The sequence below is a fragment of the Coptis chinensis genome, chromosome 4, assembly GCF_015680905.1.
Source record: "Coptis chinensis isolate HL-2020 chromosome 4, ASM1568090v1, whole genome shotgun sequence".
Lineage (NCBI taxonomy): Eukaryota > Viridiplantae > Streptophyta > Magnoliopsida > Ranunculales > Ranunculaceae > Coptis > Coptis chinensis.
This window is the reverse complement of record NC_141459.1, coordinates 87,200,082-87,220,337: the sequence shown is the minus strand read 5'-3', so window position 1 is coordinate 87,220,337 and position 20,256 is coordinate 87,200,082. Positions and strand designations below refer to the sequence as shown.

General features: G+C 35.0%; 2 long non-coding RNA genes and 1 pseudogene across 2 annotated transcripts; all 3 read right to left on the bottom strand.

Moving 5' to 3' along the window:
- Positions 1-9,842: 9,842 nt before the first annotated feature.
- LOC147505392 (elongation factor 1-alpha-like) lies at positions 9,843-11,280 on the bottom strand (annotated as a pseudogene).
- Positions 11,281-12,271: 991 nt separating this feature from the next.
- Positions 12,272-17,012, bottom strand: LOC147505391 (uncharacterized). Its single transcript, XR_015220592.1, has 5 exons — positions 16,765-17,012; positions 16,136-16,378; positions 15,317-15,422; positions 12,901-13,365; positions 12,272-12,574 (listed from the first exon to the last, which is right to left on the bottom strand). It is a non-coding gene; the product is annotated as an uncharacterized LOC147505391 (long non-coding RNA).
- A 313-nt stretch (positions 17,013-17,325) lies between these two features.
- LOC147505390 (uncharacterized) lies at positions 17,326-19,644 on the bottom strand. Its single transcript, XR_015220593.1, has 3 exons — positions 19,546-19,644; positions 19,338-19,389; positions 17,326-17,705 (listed from the first exon to the last, which is right to left on the bottom strand). It is a non-coding gene; the product is annotated as an uncharacterized LOC147505390 (long non-coding RNA).
- Positions 19,645-20,256: the final 612 nt, after the last annotated feature.

The window sequence follows — 20,256 nt, the reverse complement described above, 5'->3', positions numbered from 1 at the left end:
ACAAAAGCACGTAAACAATACTAATTCTTATTTATTATAAACATTGTAAGACCCCAATTATTTTTCTATTATTTTGTAACAATATTTAGTATTTCAAAATTTGATATATATTTCCTGGTCAACGTGCTAGTAAAATGTGGGCTTGACTTTTTGATAGAAAGAGAAATGAGGGAAAATTAGTATTTTAAATTTTAAATTTTTGTGTAGAGATTTTTAATTATTTGGAAAGTTTTCAAAAAATATATTAATATATGGTATATAATAAAAATATAGTACTTATAATAGAGAAAAATATTCTATTGTTAGGAATAGAGATATTTGGTAAAATATGAAGTTTCAAAAATGTTAAGCATAATATAAATTCTTTAGAATGGAATGATTTATCATAAATTTAGGATTTTTAAGAATAAGTTTTTTCTTAGAACTAGGCAAGTTAATTAAAAGAAAAAATGGAGACACGGATTGTACATCTTTTAGCTAGCTTGGGATTAGTTTTCTTTCATATTCTAAATACTCTTTTTCACGATACTAGAGGTGAGTAGTTATATTTTTAAATCTATTCCACTGAACCTACAGGTATGAAGAAAAAGCTTTACTGTTAGAGTTTTGTTTCCGCTCAGTATATATTTTGTTCTGCTTACTGTCGATATTTTTCGTCCTGTCGAATTGTTTTAAATGTTAGCATATTGTTTTGCCAAACTGTGAACTGGAATTTGATTTGTTGAAGCTTATGGGTTGTTAATGGCGGTGCAAGCCTAAAGAAGAAATTGCCCAGTATTATTTGAACTATATTATTTGAACTTTTGTTGTTATGATTTTTGGTTGAATACTTGAATGATTATTGATTGCTGGGGTGTATTTGAGTACTGTAGAGTGGGGGATGGCGAAGCTTGAAGAGGTTGTTAATGGCGAGCAATCCAGATCTAGTTTGGAGGAAGGGGATCGATGTAATGAATTAGGTTTTTATGTTAATTAAAGTGTGTGGGTTTTTCACAAGGAGAAAAACCGCTGGGATGAGAGTGGAGGAAGAGAAGAGGTGGTGGTGGCTAGAACTTGGTGGTGCGCTAGTGAGGGTGACCGAGGAGGAAAGGGATCGATATAATGAATTAGAGTTTTTGCGTTAATTAAAGTAGTTGGGGTTTTTCCCCTGAGCGATTTCGGTTAGTTTTGGAGTGCCGTGGGTGGAACTCGTGGTGGCTGGTGGTGGAGGAGAGCTGCTGGTGAGGATGATGACCGAGAGCGCGATTCGGTGTTCCCAGTATGGGGTTAAGTTGATTAGATCTGTTGGTTAGGTGAGCTTGGGCTGGAATAATGTCTTTTGTTTGGGCCAGTTTCTATTTTTGTTTTTGGGTCGAAACTTATTAGCTGTTGGTGGGCCGAAACCTATTAGTTGTTCTTGGGCCGGTTTTATATTTTTATGTGGGTTGGTCTTTATGTCCCCAATTGGGTCAGGTTGGATAAATAGGTTGATTTTAGACTTTTGGGCTTGGGCTTTTCCCTTGTTTTTGTTTTGGTTAATTGGGTTAGGATCATGGGTTGAACTGTTTTAAACATGGGTTGGGTTAGGACTTGTTTGGATGACCACCGGCTTGGGACTGGTAACTGTTGGGCTTGACCTGTTGACAAGTCAACCCTTTAACTGATGACCGTTGACCGTGGACTGTTGACTGTTTATTGTGTTACATTTTTTATATATTAAATTTTATGGACTAATCAAATAGTAGAATGTTGTGGAAGCCTGTATAAACTGGTTTATCATTATCTAAAAAAGATTTGACGTTGATATTGTGCAATTTTTGACACGTGAGAAGATTGAAATTTTAAGAGACGTAATATTCCTAAAATGCTATAAAAATGTTATGCGGTACGTTAGGAGAAATTGTGACATTATGTGGTATGCTGAAATTGTTGTTCTATTAAATGATATGATATGTTAGGGTGTATATTAAATGCAATATCTTTGAGAAATAAATGTAAATGCTCCATCATTTTTATATGTGAGATGCTACTATGAGGTATTATAATATTTGTGGATATTTCCAAAGGGATTGTGGTTTAGTGCAATATATTTTATTTGGCACGTGAAAGAATGAAAATAAAAGATATTGTGATATTTTAAAATATGGTGGCTTAGTGCAATAATTTATTTGGCACTTGATAGAGTGAAATGGTTATGAGATACAAATGTATGATACCTAAATAAATTATGTAACGAAAATCCTAGAACCTAGCTACCACAACTCATGTGATTTGGCCCTTGTGTAGGGCGTATGTGATATGATTGGCTCTTATGTAGGGTGTGTGAGATGTTGATTGACCCTTGTGTAGGGCAGTCGTAGCCGAATAGTGGCTTGATTATCTCGTTTCATAAAATTAGAACGAGACACGCGATATTTTATGCCGAATAGTGGCAGTACCCACCTAGGCATTCGTGTGGGGATTACGTGGTATGCGATATCCCGCTTAGGGTAACTACTCACGGAGTGGTTCATTACATGAGGGGAGGCATGTGGATGTACATGTTCGGCGTAGGGAAGCGATTGTGGTAGCCAAGGAAACTAGGTAAGACATAGAGACGATGTGATTCTAGAGACACTTGAAGAAACTTTAAACAATAATTGTCATGATATATCAAAGTGTACGTTAAATCTATAATAAATTATTTATTATAATTTATGTTACATTTACAATGGTTTTGCAGAAGGGTGGGTTGAATTGATTATTTATGCAGATGTGACCCACTATATGATTATGATTACACCAGTGTAAGTATATAGTAAGTTTTAGTTTTGTTATTTTATTATTAGATGCAGTTGATCTAGTACGGTTTGAAGCTAAGGCACCTCAGTGGAGGAATTAAATGCCTTATTATTATTGAATTGGAAGCTAATTAAGGCGCCTCAGTGGAGGAACTACCTATCTTAATTATTGTATATAAGAATGTTGTATTATTCATTGGAAGTTAAGGCCCCTCGGTGGAGGAACTAACTACCTTTATTGATTGTGTACATATATGTATAAGTATGTTTTGTATTTTAAAGCTACTCATACCAGCATTGTTTATAATGCCGACCCGATTTGCATGTTTGCTTATCAGGTGTGTTCATAAAATGAACACAGTTGATAAGTCTTGACATGATTAGTGTTGAAGAAGGTTGATTGCTGCTTGTGGTTCGCATTAGCGTCTCATTACAGGATATGTTTTGTTTTCCCTTGAGGTGCAATAGATTTTTAATTGAGACAATGTTTTTTTGTATTTTCAGTTGTAATTATAATTAAAGAGTTGTTGAAAGGAAATTTGTAACTTATTCACATTTGTGAATTTTTGTAATGATGAGGACTTTTGTTTATTTGAAATTTTTTATGGGCTTTTGGAATGTGAGAGTGCATCAGACCTCGAAAATCGAAGAGTCGGGAACAAATATTGTTTTTTCTGATTTTGTCAAAATTTAGGATGTGCCAAACATAATTGGTCTAAATGTAATACTATTAAGGGGTTAAAACTACCATTTTGGGCTCTTATCAAACCACCCCTAAACAACATTTTGCTTGTCCTCAAGCAAATATGAGAAATTAAAATAAGTGACCAAAAATGGAGTTCTAACTAATATCATTTCGCCGAGTGCGATTGCATTGACCATATGCAATAAGGCCTTAAACCACTAGGAATTCCCTAGTAGACGAGTTATAGCCTCGTGAGAGTTTTCCATAGAAGATACTCACAAACTTCATCTATACTACAACGACTAAGAAATAAAAATTACTTTTTCCTTATTTATTCTCAGATATCTATACATCTCACTAGCAATTAATACAGAATAATCAATTGGAAATTTAAGCTAATACGTGCATAATAATCAATCATCTACGGATAAACATATATATAATAAACTATGCTATGAAATGCAATAACAGGTCTGTTTCTGAAACTTTGGAATAGCGTCCTTAAGTAGGTCCTCACATATATGTCAAGACAAAAACACTCTGATTTTTCCACTCAAGTTTCGCTCACTCCAGTGTATAGTGGGCACACTTTACCTTACAATCTCAATGACGTACAAGGAAGCCGAAGTCGATCAAACACATCTGCCACTTACTATCACACTAACCTATTCCTAATTGAGATAGAGGTTTTTATTAGGTGTTGCGGGGATTAGGTGATGGTTTAAGAATGAAGGAAATGTATATTCAAAAGGATAAGTTTGAGATAATAGAGTCTTCAAAATATGTAACTAGAGAAAACCTTGTTCTTACTTTGCTTCTACACTTTGTTTCCATCCTTAGCCATTCTTTTTTCTTTTTCTTTTGGTTTTTGACTCCTTTGATTCTGTTTTTGGAGTTCTAACTTTTTATTTTATTTATTTATTATTATTATTTTTCCTTTTCTTTGGATGGAAACTTTCTTTTCTTTTCTTATTTGAAGCAACTAACAAATTCTTGGTTTTCCACAGGTCTTTCTCTTTTTTTTCTTCATTTCATCTCTATTCTCAGACTCATTCAAAAATGAGTAGGCTGATTTTATTTTTATTTGTTTTTGTAAAAAGGTAAAGGATTGTGGTTTATGAAAAGGCTAAAGAAAGGCTCAGAGAGGCGACTAGAGGAAAATAATTTCATATAGGTTTGAATTTCTAGTTATATCGATCCAAAAATGGCCTATATTCTCGCTTAGGATATGGTATAGTGATCAAGCAAGTGGACGTGTAATTTCTCTATTCGGAATTTACTTCTCCCTTGTGTCATTACTCATACTAGCAAGATGCACGTGCTATGCACGCGATGCCAAACAAAACTTACCGAAGAGTGTAAACATAATTTGGGTGAGCACACTTACAATTGACATTATGCCCGAAAGCGCCTGCTCAATCAACCATTTAAAATTTGAATTGAATGGAACTCCATTCCTATTTGATTTCCAGACATATGTAAGCAATAAACTTTTAAGTATAGTTCCAAATCACATGTACTTTAAGCTTCTCATTCTAGCAAGTGCACGCTGCAAAACGATAAAAGATAAAAAAAGTTAGTGCATCAAAAACATCTATGTAACTTTATTCACTGAGATCAGTATCCAAACCTTAGGTAAATAGGTAATATGCAACCGTATGTATTGAATTGGAAGAATGGGACATACCCTCCATAGTTGAGTCATTTGGTTTGTTAATCAATCATCCAAAATGGAATTACAATGGCATATGTGGCACAACGGCATACTCAATCTACATAGGATATTACATTAATATAAGAATTAAAGTACACCGATAACAAAAAGAAATAGGTCGCTCTGACTTGTCCTCCACTATAATAGTTGATATGTTGTAACCATCTACTCGCAAGCAGCTACTCGCAGGTAGAGTGAGACAGGTGGGGAATCTATAGAAGTATGTTCTTCTTATGAGTGTTCATGTATTGGGCGTTGGCTTGAAACTGGGTCCCAGATACGACCATAAACTTAGCAATTGTCAAAGGGAATGATTCTCATATAGTAAATGCATTATGAAATGGAATGCATCATACTCACATATATGCAAGAAATCATAAAAAATTCAACCCGTTGAATCCATTGATACTCCAATATTAACTGAGCATCTTTGGGATGAACTTTATTCAGTTAGAAAATATTTCTTTACCTGTTTAAAGAGATTAAATTTCAAATTGTTATAGTTATCTAGAATTATAATTGGATGGTCTTTTTATAATCCATTGAATTAGATATTTCCTATTCTAACATGGATATTTTAGGCGTTGGATTTATCGCCAACTTTCTCCAATAAGCACCACCAAATATAGTAATATACCATAATTGTTTTTTTTTTATTGTACATTATTCACGAAGATTATAGATGAAGATCAATTAAGGGAGGTGAAAAACGATATATACAAAAGAGTTAATTAAACAATATATATATATATATATATATATAGCCCGGCTCCTAAAAGGACTTTAAATAAGTACCAAATCTAAAACACCCACAACTTCACCTACAAAATGATTTAAACCCTAATCTTTTGTGCATATGATCTACTAACCATAAAGAACATCTCTACAAAAATTCAACTCGTTTGATATCCTCTAACTTAGATAAAATTGTTTTCCACTTTTGAATATATATATATATAAAGGTCCAGAAATGTCTAGTTTTTGCATTCATCTTTTGCCAGTGTTAAAAATTGTCAAACAAATTGAATTTTTGTAGAGATATTCTTTATAGTTAGCAGATCATATGCACAAAAGATTAGGGTTTAAATCATTTTGTAGGTGAAGTTGTGGGTGTTTTAGATTTGGTACTTATTTAAGGTACTTATTTAAGGTCCTTTTAGGAGCCGGGCTGATATATATATATAACAAAACAGTGTGCAAAGAACACATAAATTTACTCCAAAAATTTATAAGTTTATTTGATAAATATTCTTGACATAATCATATTGCTATACAAACATCATTTTTGACCTCTTCCCCAAGGCATATTTTACCTGCTACCAACTTGGTTTATAACTGATTTAATCTTTATTCTCATTCCAAACGAACTAAAGAAGAAAAATATCAGAAAATTGAAACTGCCAAAGCAGTTCCAGAATGACCCCTATAATTGCATAAAGGATGGACTCTCACAGAGTTAAACCCTTTGCTTGCTTTACCAAAAAAAAAAAACCAACCCCCTTTGCTTGCCATTAAGTCTCTTAGCTTGGATCCACTTTCTTTCACGTATATTGCAGCCTTTATTTCAGTAGGAAGGTTATATTTCAGTAGGAAGGTTAATAGCAACCCTTGCCCTGAGGATAAACAAATTTTGGGCTAAACTTGGGGCTTAATAAAAACACCTTTACAAAATTCGCACCTAATTAGTGGAAGTCGTCATTCATTGATCTTGGTTCAAATAAACTCAATGGTCCCCTTCCTGATAGTCTCTCCTCTTGTCTAGCACTGAGAGCTATTAATTTTGCAGTCCCTCTCTTACCTCTTGCTTTCTAACACCAGCATTCACAATATTTTAGCTGCTCTTGTTGGTTTGCAGCAATGCGAGAACCTAAAACCCTTGTGCTCACCCAGAACTTCCAATCTGAAGTGATGCCAGCGGTTGAAGATCAAAAGTTTGAGAACCTTACAGCTCTTGTAATTGCATATTGTGGCCTAACCAGATCTATTCCACAATGTGTGGCTAAGAAATTCCACCAAATTGCAGTTGTTGGATATATCGTTGAACCACTTGAGTGGAACCATTCCAAATTGGTTAGGCGGGATGCAATCCCTATTTTACTTAGATTTGTCAAACAATTCTCTTTCTGGAGAAATCCCAAGTAGCTTGACCAAATTGGAAACCCAGATTCTTGAAAGTCCTTAATGACTTCCATAAAATCATGTCTCAAGAAGTTCCAGCATTTTCTATACACAATCATGGGAAAGCGTCAATCCCTGGGGCCTTTTCTCCATCGAGATCCTTGATAGCAGCCATAACTTCATCTTCTTCAATCATGCATATCTTCCAACTTCGCTTTATGTTCATTGATAACATTTCAAATTCCATCCCATACATAATTGGTTTGGTGAGTCCATCGTATGAGTACAAAGAGGAGTAGTATTCTAATGTGTGGTCTCTAATTCTTCCTTTATTTCCCGTCATTCTGCCATCTATGATCATCTTATTCCTCCGGCTGAATCTATTTCGGATGCAAGCCATCCGATGGAAATACTTTGTGTTTTTGTCCCCCTTCTCTCTCTGTATACCCCCAGATTTTTGCCTCCATTTGATCTCCTCCAACCTAAGCAATCTTTAAAGGTCAGATTTAAGGTTCACTCGTTCCTTTAGTTTGTCTTCCAGCAATTCTGTAGTTTCCTCTTTTTTTATCCAGATTATCGATCGCATTCACCTTTTTTTCGATTTGCTTGTCCACCCTACTAAAAATATTGCTTACCTTCTCTTCTATCTTTCTGCTGTATATCCTCTAGAATACTATAACAATCTATTGTCGAATAACCAATTGCTCACTTGGTCCAACGAATTTTTCCAATTTTGATCAGTGACACTAAACTCGACTATTGAATGTAGATTGTAAGTTGTAGCTATTTAAACTTGATATTTTCTTCACAGTTTCTTTCTTTTCATTGTTCCTTCTTCAAATTCTAACTTGACATCTTTGGATTTAAGAAATGCCAAGTCTGGGTTAGGTTCTGCTTCCCACATAGATGGATCGGATCACTACACACTCCGATTCGGGATAAAGCATGCAACAAAACTTATACACCAAATACCAATAATACTCTTGGCAAACATTACCATTACCTTCTTAAATTAGTAAGATCCTATCATTGAAAATTTACAGTAATAAGCCCTGTAATTTTATGGAAAATACACATACCTTCGCCTGGTCCCTCTTTGATCCAAACCTACCCGTAAGCACAACTCTCTTTTTTTGTGATCCTTCTCTCAAGGGAGAAAGGTCTTCTTCCTTTGACTCCTTGGGAAATGTCTTTTCATCTAATGTTAAACCTTTAACTCTTGGTTCCAATCCCAGGATCTGCAATCATAAACATCCTGTTACTAAGATCACAAGATAGTTGAGAGTCACAATTCCAGTAGCTGAACTCCAAAGCCTAAAATGGCAATGCAATTTAAAACCTACCATGGCATGTAATTTTGATATATACGCGATCAATTTCATTAAAGCACCACAGGATGAATGTGAAGTGTGAACCACGACTTCTTATTATTATTACTTCAGTCTAGAAACAATACCTATGCAATTCACATTCTAGTGAACTTAGATTTTTTTTTTCTTTCCATATAACTTGTACATATATGATCAGTCATCCGCGACAAACTCAAGATTCATTTATACAGTGTGCGACTTGTAGTCACATGTTTAACTTAAAACGCATTAGCACTCCCATACAAAATCTGTGTTTCTTATATTCAATATGAAATAAAATTATTACATACTACTTCTAATTACACAATAAAGTACAAATTTCTAAAAAATGCATAAGAAATAAAAGTACACCTTGTTAGAAGCAATAGGAACAATTTTAAGAGTGTATGAGTATCTCTATCAAGAACACCAAGAGCATAAATACAAATGAAAGTACCACTGATCCGTCGTCCAAAAAACTTTGTACAAATAAACCTTGAAACTAATCAGATTCATACATCTTCCATCGTTAATTTAATCTATAAAAGCACAAATTTCAAACATGGCGTAGCATGGAAAATTAAAACCAACAAACCAAAAATGTAAAGAACTCCTAATAAGCCTGAAATTGTTCATAAAGCGTGAGGTAGCCAACCCTCACCAACCAAAGTGACTCACCTACTCAAGACACAGATTTCTCAAACCTGATCAATGGCCAAAGGACATCACCTATTAGAAATCTGTTGAAAATGAAAAGAATGCATTCCAACAAGCAACAGAAAGTGAAACACATCCTCTAGGTTGAAGATTCCATTAAAAGAAAAACAAATAGGAAACACCAAAAAAAAAAAAAAAAAAAAAAAAAAAAAAAATAGCTTAATTTTAAATTTAACCCAATTGAGAATTGAATCCCGAAAACTTATGTAATTTTGTCATTAATTTTTTATTCAAGTACACTACACTCGAAGAACATAGATTCAAATATAGTGTTATTCATTTCAAAATTCATACAAACTTTAACAACCTTGCAATCGTCCAATCTCTTTAAGAAAATCCAAGGGAACAAAAGCCAAAGCCAAATTCTAATTACACAAATCTAACAGCTTAACATATTTGGATTGGATTTATACTGCCATATTGACGAAGATATTACTTAGGAGCATTAAACCAGTTAAAACACAAAGGTCTTAACCATGTCATCCTTAAATGTGAGACAATAATCTACATCCATACTATCGAAATGTGAAGGGCATCTATCATTAGAGAATTGTAATAACGAAACACGATAAATGGTAGTAGAAAAGAAATACATTTAGTCTATGAAAGTAGTTAATGGAGCGATATTGCACCTGTTTAAAAGTTCACTTCTTCTTGGCTGCAGCCTTTGTGATTTTGGCACCAGTGGGGTCTTTCTTCTCAACACTCTTGATGACTCCAACAAAGAAAGAATACCGGGCGATGTCCCTAACAGCAAAACGCCAAGAGGAGGGTACTTTCGGAGAAAGTCTCAACCACCATAGGCTTGGTTCAAGCATCTTGACCATACCGCATCACCATTCTTCAAGAATTTGGGCTCTTTCTCAAGCTCTTTACCAGATCGCCTCTCAACCTTGGTCAAAATTTCTCCAAACTTCAAAGCAATGTGAGATGTGTTGCAGTCAAGAACTGGAGCATATCCATTTCCAATTTGCCTGGGTGATTCATGATAATGACTTGCGAGGTGAAGTTGGCTGCCTCCTTGGCGGATCCTCCTTGGAATTTGATGCAACAAAACCACGCTTGAGATCCTTGACAGCAAACATTCTTAACATTAAAGCCAACATTGTCACCGGTAAGGCTTCCAATAGTGCCTCGTGGTGCATCTCAACGGACTTGACTTCATGTGTCGACCAAGAGGACCGAATGTCACGACCATACCAAGTTTCACAACACCAGCCTCAACCCGACCAACCGGTACAGTTCAATACCACCAATGTTGTAAACATCCCGAAGTGGGAGACGAAATGGCTTGAATTGTCTGTGGGTCTCTTGGGCTCATTGATCCGGTCAAGTGTATCGAGAAGAGTTGGGCCCTTGTACCAATCCAGATTGGTGGACCTCTCAATCATGTTGTCACCCTCGAACCCGAGATGGGAACAAATGCAATCTTGTCGGGGTTGTAACCTACCTTCTTCGATAAGAAGATACTTCCTTCACAATTATTTCTTCATACCTTGCCTTGGAGTACTTTAGGGAGTGGTGGCATCCATCTACAAGACAATATCAGAAATAATATACAATTAACGGTAAAATCAACAAGAAGGTTTAGAGTTTGAGATACTAATTGTGGCGGAACTCATGTTTGAGTGGTGGCCCCCATCTACAAAAGAAGTTCACTCATATGATAAGTAACTTCAAAAATTAAGAACCTTGAAATGCACAAGGCAACATCCACATTAAAATAGAAAAGCCGATAATAAAAGCAGATGAGTTCATACCTTATTACAAAGAAGAGATCATCCGCTTCACCCCAAAGGGTGAAGGCAAGCAGAGCATGCTCACGAAGTCCCGACCATCCTTGGAAATACCAGCCTCAAACCACCAAGTAGTAGAGTCGATGATAAGAACAAAGACGGCTGCCCGAGAGGTACCAATAATCATGTTCTTGATGAAGTCAATGATGGCCGGGAGCATCAATGATGGTCTGATCGCGAGTATTTGGTGGTCTCAAACTTCCGAGGGCAATATCAATGGTAATACCATGCTCACGCTCAAATTCAGTTTGTCCAACACCCAAGGGTAACTTCGAATCACATATGAGCTTTGCAAATACCAATAAAGCCTTGAAAAAATTAAAAATAAGACAACCAAACAAAAATAGTTTGTTAAATTCAATACTTTTAAATGATTCAATTGGGGCCTGAAGATGCTAGCTAATGGAGAAAGGAGAAAAATCAAATTAATCAAAAATAAATTATAAATCATAAATAACTTACATGAGATTCAAGGTGATGCCACATTCAAAGCGGAAAAGAGAGGGGAAGAAACCATAAGGTACATTGCGAGGGATTGAGGTGAGCAAAAAGGAGGAGAAAATATTCATTTTTTTCATTTGGTTATCTTTTATTTTTATTGTTCGCAAAAGAAAGTGGTAGAGACAAAGAGTTGGAGATTGGGAACGGAAAGTGAAAGGGCTATGTGTATATTTATGGTAATTAATGAGCCGTAATTAATATTAAGTGGGCATTTACTGTGTAGCGTACAATTCAAAATTGCATGCATTTGATTTTTTAATTAACCACCACATAGAATGACCGATTACCCCTATTAAACAGTATTAAACAACATTTTAATTGAAGGACAATATCGGTATTAAGAATTTATATGGGTGTAAAAAGACCAAATAGTTATTCTTAATTGATTTAATTATTTATTCAGGGGTATTATGCGTAAGGAAAAAACCCGGATGAATTTAAGAGGCCACGATCATTATATGATACTAGCAATATGCACATGCATGCACGTCTTAATAGCACAAATATGAAATCAATAAATTTTCATTGATGCTTTAAACTTAAATTAAACATAGGCTGTACAGAGTTACATACCCACCTACCCATTTAGCTATACTATGAGCGTTATAATTAGATTTACTTTGAACCCAAAAAACTCAAAACCATAAAATCACTTGAAAAATACTCTTCAAAAGCTTTTTGAATGCTATTATAGTGGTCTTCTAATCTCCATGTCAGACTGCTATCCCTTACTGCAAAAGCCTTCATGAGCTTTTGGTTATCACCTATTACCACTGTGTTGGCTGTATGCAATATTTTTGCTAACAGTTCTGCTAATTCTCCTCCCTTAAACTCTGCTTGCATAGCATTATGACACTTGAACTTGCTGTACATTGCACCTAGAAGTCGTCCATCATGTCCTTTACATAAAGTTGTCGTTGCTCCGCTGTTTGTACCTTAGCATAAGAACCCATCAAAATACATATTGCAGACCAATTACTATATAGTGCTTGCTCATCAATTTCAAATGTGTTTGATATCTCTGACAAATAATCATTAATCAAGCAAAAAAAAAAAATGCTCATTAAAAATAGACATGTTATCCGAGTTTATTAAGAGAGATGGCTTAGGTCTACAATATACTAAAGCACTTTGTATCCAAAGTTAGTTAAGTGTGTGCTTACAATACAAATCTTCTAAAATCTTATTGTAGTACTTCTTCCTCTTAATTGAATTGAAAATTAAATTAATTGAAATCGAGAACGGGGAGAAGAGAGCTTACCCGGTTGGTAAGTACAGTGAGAGATGAAACCCTGACTCTTAAGTGATGCAATTTGAGTGTAGAACTGGTAGGTCGGTTGCAAATCACTTAAAGCGTACTCCTGAACTGGGCAATTTAAATAGTAAATTTGGCCTTGCTTGGCTTCTGCCCAGCTTGGCTTTTGTCCAACTGTACATGCAAAGATTTCTGGAACTGCTGGAAGTAATGGATTACAAACTGCACTTGATATAGCTTCAAACACGTCCTCATTAGATCTGTCATCTCCAAATGGAACACACACAGATCTTACACTGGCTAGGATGAGGGGCCTACATCAATCATGAATGATCGTACTAATAGATTGTTTAATCAAAATCTCGCAAAGTAGTACCTAAACCCACCAACACTTGCATATTAACTATTCTAACAATCTCCAAATGGCCAATAAGCTTCATCACATACGCTCCGATCGAATCCATCTTGTTTCTGCAGATAAAGGAAATTCAACTTTGGTAAATAATAAACACACTGATCACATCGCATAATTTACAATTGGAGTTCTGAAAATTTAACTACAGTTACGTTATACAGTTGGTCATTTTAATCAGCTTTTGTTTATGGCCCAAGTATGCGCAAAGTAGTCTAAAGCCTTAAGGACAAAATATGAGCAAAGCAGTTCTAAAGTCGTGCTCACTTACTTGGGAGGGTCATAATAGTTTGAACTATCAATATTTGTTGGGGTATTAAAGAAAAAAAAACAGTGAAAAACAGAATATTCTTACAACTCTAAAAATTCTTAAGACACCTGAGCTTTCTATAATCCTGCTAATGTTAAGACAAAAGCATTTGCGCTCTTCATTATCCTCTACTTGGGACTGCATCATTATGACTACTTATTCCCATCTCCTCAAAGCAAGGAGCTCTAGTTCAGATTCAAAAGTAGGCATGTCTTCTTCATGTAAAGTTACCCATGCTTAAATCCCATCACCAATCTTTGTATCCATAACCACAATAAATTTCTCATGAAGCAGACTAAGGACTGACCCATATGGGATTTTACCACTCAAAAAAATCCACTTCATAGTAAGGGCACCTACACCAACCACTAAATGATGAGACCAATGGCTCGGCAGCACAGTATGCACCAAGCTGGTCTCTAAAACAATTAGGAAAAAAAACTCTAAGATCAAGTTGTGCTTTCTTTATATATTCAGCTTCAATCTTCTTGATAGACTCATTCAGACATTGTAACTCTGCAGTCACAATGAGATAACCAAAAGAATGTTGAGACAATGGTGGACTCATCCTATTACGCAACTTCACAAGTAAACTTGTCATAACTAATTTTATCGTCGGTCCAGGTTGTGACTTAGCCAGGTTAGTGATACATCGCAATAAGAGTGCCATCACTGCCTCCATACACGTGTTGGGCTTATCATGTATAACTCACTGGCGGATTCAATTTTAAGAGCAACTAAGCCAACACGTCAAATACAAAACTCTTACTGACAACTTCTTGATTGCGCTTCCAGTGTGAGGTACCCATAAAGAGGGCATTTATCTAGGAGGGAAAAGCGACTCTTATCGAATTCAACATCGGAGACACAATGGTTTTATCATACACATGACAATTGGTTGCTCACGTATTGGTTACAGTATTAAGAATTACTACATTAGCAACCTTATGTGATATAGATGATTACACGCGGCAATCACCATTCCACCATATAATCAAATGTGGTAACTTGAACAGCAAATAACTCCATGCCCGCACTCATTAACATGTATACTGAGTATCTTATTGTTCCACACACTCATTAACATGTATACTAAGTATCTCATTGTTCCACACTCGACAAAACATTTAGTCTTGCTATAATTAAAGAGCAGTATAAAGAACGGTGCTGAAGAAAAACCTTCAAATAAAGAATTACAACCAACAATATTTAAAAGTAATAAAATCTTAGTAGATTGGAAATGAAACAATGAAAGAAACAGGGTAGCATGAACAAATAAAATTTGGGAAAAAAATTAAAACATATAAGAAATATTACCTGTTGATCTGAAGGAGTGAATCTGAAAATTGAAGAAGCATAAACCTTAGGTGTGGCGACATGAATTTGAAACTTAATCGAGTGGAACCCATAAAAGTGCTATAGTAACTACGCGACACAATTCCGAAGCTTTTGCAAAACCAACTGAATGTTATTACAGAAATCTATACCAAAATTAGTTCGTAGTTTTTGCACTAAGGACTCAGATAAGAATGTTCCCTTTTGTATAATCTTTGAAACTAAAAAAGACATGCTAAATAAAGCTTGGATGTCAAAAGCAATTATATACCAACAAAATAAAAAGTTCAAAGCGACTACAATCTATCAAAGGCAACTATGCAAATAAAAAGACTATAGACAGGAAAAAAAGAAGTGAGACATACCAATTTCAAAAGTAATTTTTCCGCTCCATTTTCTTCTCTCCGTCCTATTGATTTTCTATTCATTTCCATCTACCATGGCAATTTCACACTCTCTTGATCATAACACCTACATTAGGAAGGTAAGGGGAGCAAGCATTGGAATACTCCAAGTGACAACTTATTTATAATTATGCATTGATACACTTTATCATTCTTTAAATTTAACAATTACAAAAGCTAAAGTAGGTGCTCACAATGAACTTGAATAAACAAGCATGGAACCTTAAATCAATGCATATGCATCCTTTATGTACGTACCCACAATAGGTTGCATCTGTAAATTACGATCAACCATAATAGTTTTTTTCGTCTAAACAAAAATAAGAAAGTGAACTTTAAAATTTATGGAATTGTTTCCATTATGTTGATGGGATTGTATTGTTTGTTTTACCTGACCCAAGACATGTTCAAAGTATTTTATGAAAATTGGAAACATAATGAAAAGTAGAAATAGGAGTTCGAAGCAACGTTTTATGGAACATAATAATGAGTGCATTCATCCGAATGGTTTACTTTGAGTTGAGTTACGTAAGGTTAAGCTTAATCAGGTACTATTTGAATCTGTCAATGTTCCTGGCTGCTTGTTGATTCTCACCAGAATTTCACATGAATTAGGGAATTAGACAAACGTTTTAATTTGAATGTACATAGCAAAGATTAGTTAATTAAAGTTAGAAACTATGGTCTGACATACACATGCAATGAAACTCTACGAAACTATATATAAGAAAGAATTCAATAGCATTTGAAATAGAATTAAACTAACAAAAACGAAGGTACCTTAGTTTGCATTCATAGGTTATCCTCAAGTCCTCAAGTACACCCCAGTGTCTCCAATCATATAAATCCAATAGATTGGTAGGAAAGTCTGTGTTTAATGAGATGGGGAATTAAACACAGTGAGGGCCCTATTAAGAACAACGATTTTGCAGCAAGCGCAGACAATGGAACATGGTCTATTACACTTGACGACTGCCCGAAGCTAACCATGTATCCACAAGTCTTCAAACATGTCAGTGATCCCTGAAAAAACGTACATCCAACATAAGAATCCAAAATTGGTACAATAAACAGTCGGTACGTGGTATACACGGAAGCATAGAAAACAATTTCGTTCAATTGTCCTCATGTAGTCATTCGTCAAGTAACACTCAATATGAATGTTTTCTTTTTTGGAACATGATAAAGTTCCAATATATAAGAATAAATACTCACGGGCTAACAGCTCTTCCCAATCTCCCAATATAAAAGTCAATACATAATGTAAAAGTGGTAGGTCTTTGCCTATTCAAAATCCCTTTTATAGTAACACTAATCAGTTTATTGTCTAAAACACACAGATTGTTTCCGTGGCATGTATGTTTTCTACAAAGTCTACATCATAATGTATCTTTTATTACAGAGCCTACCTGGAATGTATCTTTTCCTAGAGAGTTGTAGACAACATCAACTCCTTTGCCTGATGTTATCAAGCTGACCGCAGCAACAAAATCCTTTTGAGTGTAGATTATGATGTGGTGACATCCATCTTCTTTGGCTTGAGCTGCCTTCTCTTCTATTGATACAGTTCCAATTACAGTGGCGCCAAGGGCATTTGCCTACTGGCACAAAAGATACTTGACTCCTCTAGCTGCTGCATGAATAAGGACCGTGTGTCCAGCTTTCTACCTTCATAAAACATAAACCACACATCTTAGAACAAAAAAGACCACTAACTAAACAATCTAGGGAAAACATTTATGAGGAGAGCACTACAAGCGAAAACAATTCATTTTCTTGGGATAAACATCAAACATTACTCATTAGTATGTACCGTGTAAAAATTGTGAAGAAAATTCACTATTCATTTATAGTACAGAATTTCCAAACAGGGAAAAATGAAACAATTGGTAAAATAGAAACATATAATATTTATTACATGGTTCTTTTGGGAATGTGTACATTAAAGAATTCATACATTATGTTCCCCATCTAACATCTATCTCTTTTGAAAACATTTGAGGTCTTAAAACCTTAGGTGGACATGTCCTAGTGCTATTAAACTTCATGATTTTCCAATGAGCTCCTGCAATTGAAGTTAAAATAAAGTTTATGGTACCAAATGACTGAAATTATAAACAAACCTTGAAGCATTGGCGAAGTAAGAACCAAGCTGCCATTCCCTTAAGCATGACAGAACCACCAACAATAGGATCTATAGAAGATGGGACAGACACCACGACACTTGCAGGAAGGATCTGTTCTTCAGTGTATGAACCCATTGGATTTCCCCCATAAGCAACAACATCTCCAACGCTCCTTCCAGTTAATCCAGGACCAACGGCTGTCATCGTCTCAACTGCTTCTCTTCCTGATTAAGGGAAGAGAAAGACCTGTCAACAATTTAATCTCACCCTACACTTTCATTTGCTTTTTATTGTTTTTGCAGCAGACGCATAGTATCCACTCTATAGTTTAACCTTTTTTCATTTCAAAAATACAACTTCAACCACCTATGCCAAGACAGATATAAATAAAATAAAGTTGAGAAATGCACAATTTCTGCCTCTCTCATCGCTTGAAGCCTACAAAACAATGAAAAACAAAAGATCTTAAGCAATCTAAATCTCAACATATCAAAACAAAAAACTAAATGAAAGAAGCATCGAGACATCGTACTTTGATTTGGGATTTCTATATAATAAAATTGGTTTTTTTTGTTTGTTCTTGACGAAGAATTGGGATTGTTTTGAACATGTCGCGTTAACTTGAATATTACCATGTACATAATACCTTGTAAATAAATTTAAAAAAAAAAAAAAAAAAAAAAAAAAAAAAGGAGTCTCATTCAGCATTTGAGCAACCATTGCTAATGAATTCACATTGAGTAGCTCAATTTTCTTCTATGTGATTCTTTCGGGTTTTAATTGAACGATCATAAGAAACCCTACTTATATTTATTCAGTATTTTTCGTTCATATTTATGGGATGGTATCCTTTTTTTTTTTTTGTGAGTAGAAAATGCCTTACCACTGGTGCTTGATGGAATTCTCATTGGAAAATCTATTTTCGTGGGCATTTTAGCTAAATCACTATGATCTCGTGAGAAGTGATTTCTTGCCAGCAAGGGTATTTTCATATAAGTTTTTATAAACAATCTATTGTAGAGTAGGTATTGAAACTCCTTTTAGTTAAACATTATAAAAATCTAAACATTGAAAGAAAACAAAATATATAATCTTGAAAGTTTTAATAGTCCTCAAGAGACTCAAACTCAAACTCAAACTTCATTTCAACATCACAATAACAAAACTTCGTCCATAAAGAAGGAAGACACGCACAACAAAAAAATTTGTTGTAACATTGAAATAAAAATATAAATATAAATAGGAAGACGTGTTTATATACCTGCCAAAACACACTAACAAAATTATCCGCACCAATCGCACTTATCCAATTTGGTACCTTATAGGAAACCCAAGGCTGACCACGATAAACAAATAGAACAACGCGTACATGTGTTATAGGCTTTGTATTTTACAACATGAACAACACAAAATGATAATTCCCTTGTAGATCGGTATCAACTAATTTAATCGGAGGGTTTTAATCATCATTGTTACAAAACGATAACAATTGATAGATTTTGAGGCCTTGCAAGGTGTTTTTTTTTATTTATAAAGCGTCATTTAAACTCATCATGAGGAGCATCTTTGAACCACCAATAGAACTTCTTTTCATCACTATTTCCCTGGAAAAAGTACACTGACACTTTTTAAATCATCTAGGATGACTAACATATAGCTTACTTGGTTTTAATTAGTATCTGACAAATGTATGCTAAATGTTTGTTTTGGAGATAAACGTATGAAACCATGGTATCATTCAGTTCAAATCCAATGGGTGGTTCGATTCCAATAAAACTAAGAAGAAAAAACAATAGATAACCTTCAAGAATGCTTGCAGATAATGATAGAGCAGAGATAAAGTCAATTTGACTTACCGCCAGAGCAAACATAGTAATGTATAAGTCAAGCACGGTTGCTGCCATCCACCTGAGAAAGATTCACACACGTAATCAGACCAAACCAAACATCGGATGTTAAATACATACTCATAACAGATGCAAAATTTTAACAGAGAAAGAGAGGAGAAATTGGATGTACCCATTAAAAAAATTATTTGATAGAGTGCGAGAGGTTTCTACTTACTCAACTGAAATTGGTTTGTGTTTTGTTGATTATGGACTGATTGATCAATTTCTTCTTCTTTTCTTGTTGTGTAATTGGAACCAAGAGAGCACCCAAATCTGAATAGAAGCCGATGAGATTGGCGTGAGAAACTTGACTTTTGTGGCAAAACACGATTAACAGGATGTTAGGCATGATGATTGCAGCCTCAAATGCCTATCTTCACGGGAAGAATGAAGCTGAAACCGCATATCGACTTATCATCGAAGGATTTGTCGGCATCGCCGAGAAACCGTGGGATCATCTACCAAAGGAAGCCAAGGCAGAGATTGAAGCTTCTGTAAGGATTGATAACCGTCTCTGTTCAAATACCAGCAGTGCGATCAAATCTCTAGCTAAAGCAGAAAAAAGGATGTTAAGAAACAAAAAGGCCTACCTGAATTGTCTTGACTGAAGGCTTGGTTGAGACGTTCGATTATTTGTGGGAGAACTCAATTTGAAGAGAGAGAATGATAGCTGATATTATTGCATTTTCTGTTTGCAAAATAGGGGGAGCCGTAAAGTGGAAGAGAGACGGTTGGTTTGTTGAATTTAATTTCATAAAAGGTAATTATTTGGGCAATCAATGATGGGTAAGTGGCGAACAATTGAATAGGAGCGTATAGTTGATTTCCGACTTGAATTTACACATACGTCCTTAAATTACTATATAATCTTGAGGGTATAGAGGGT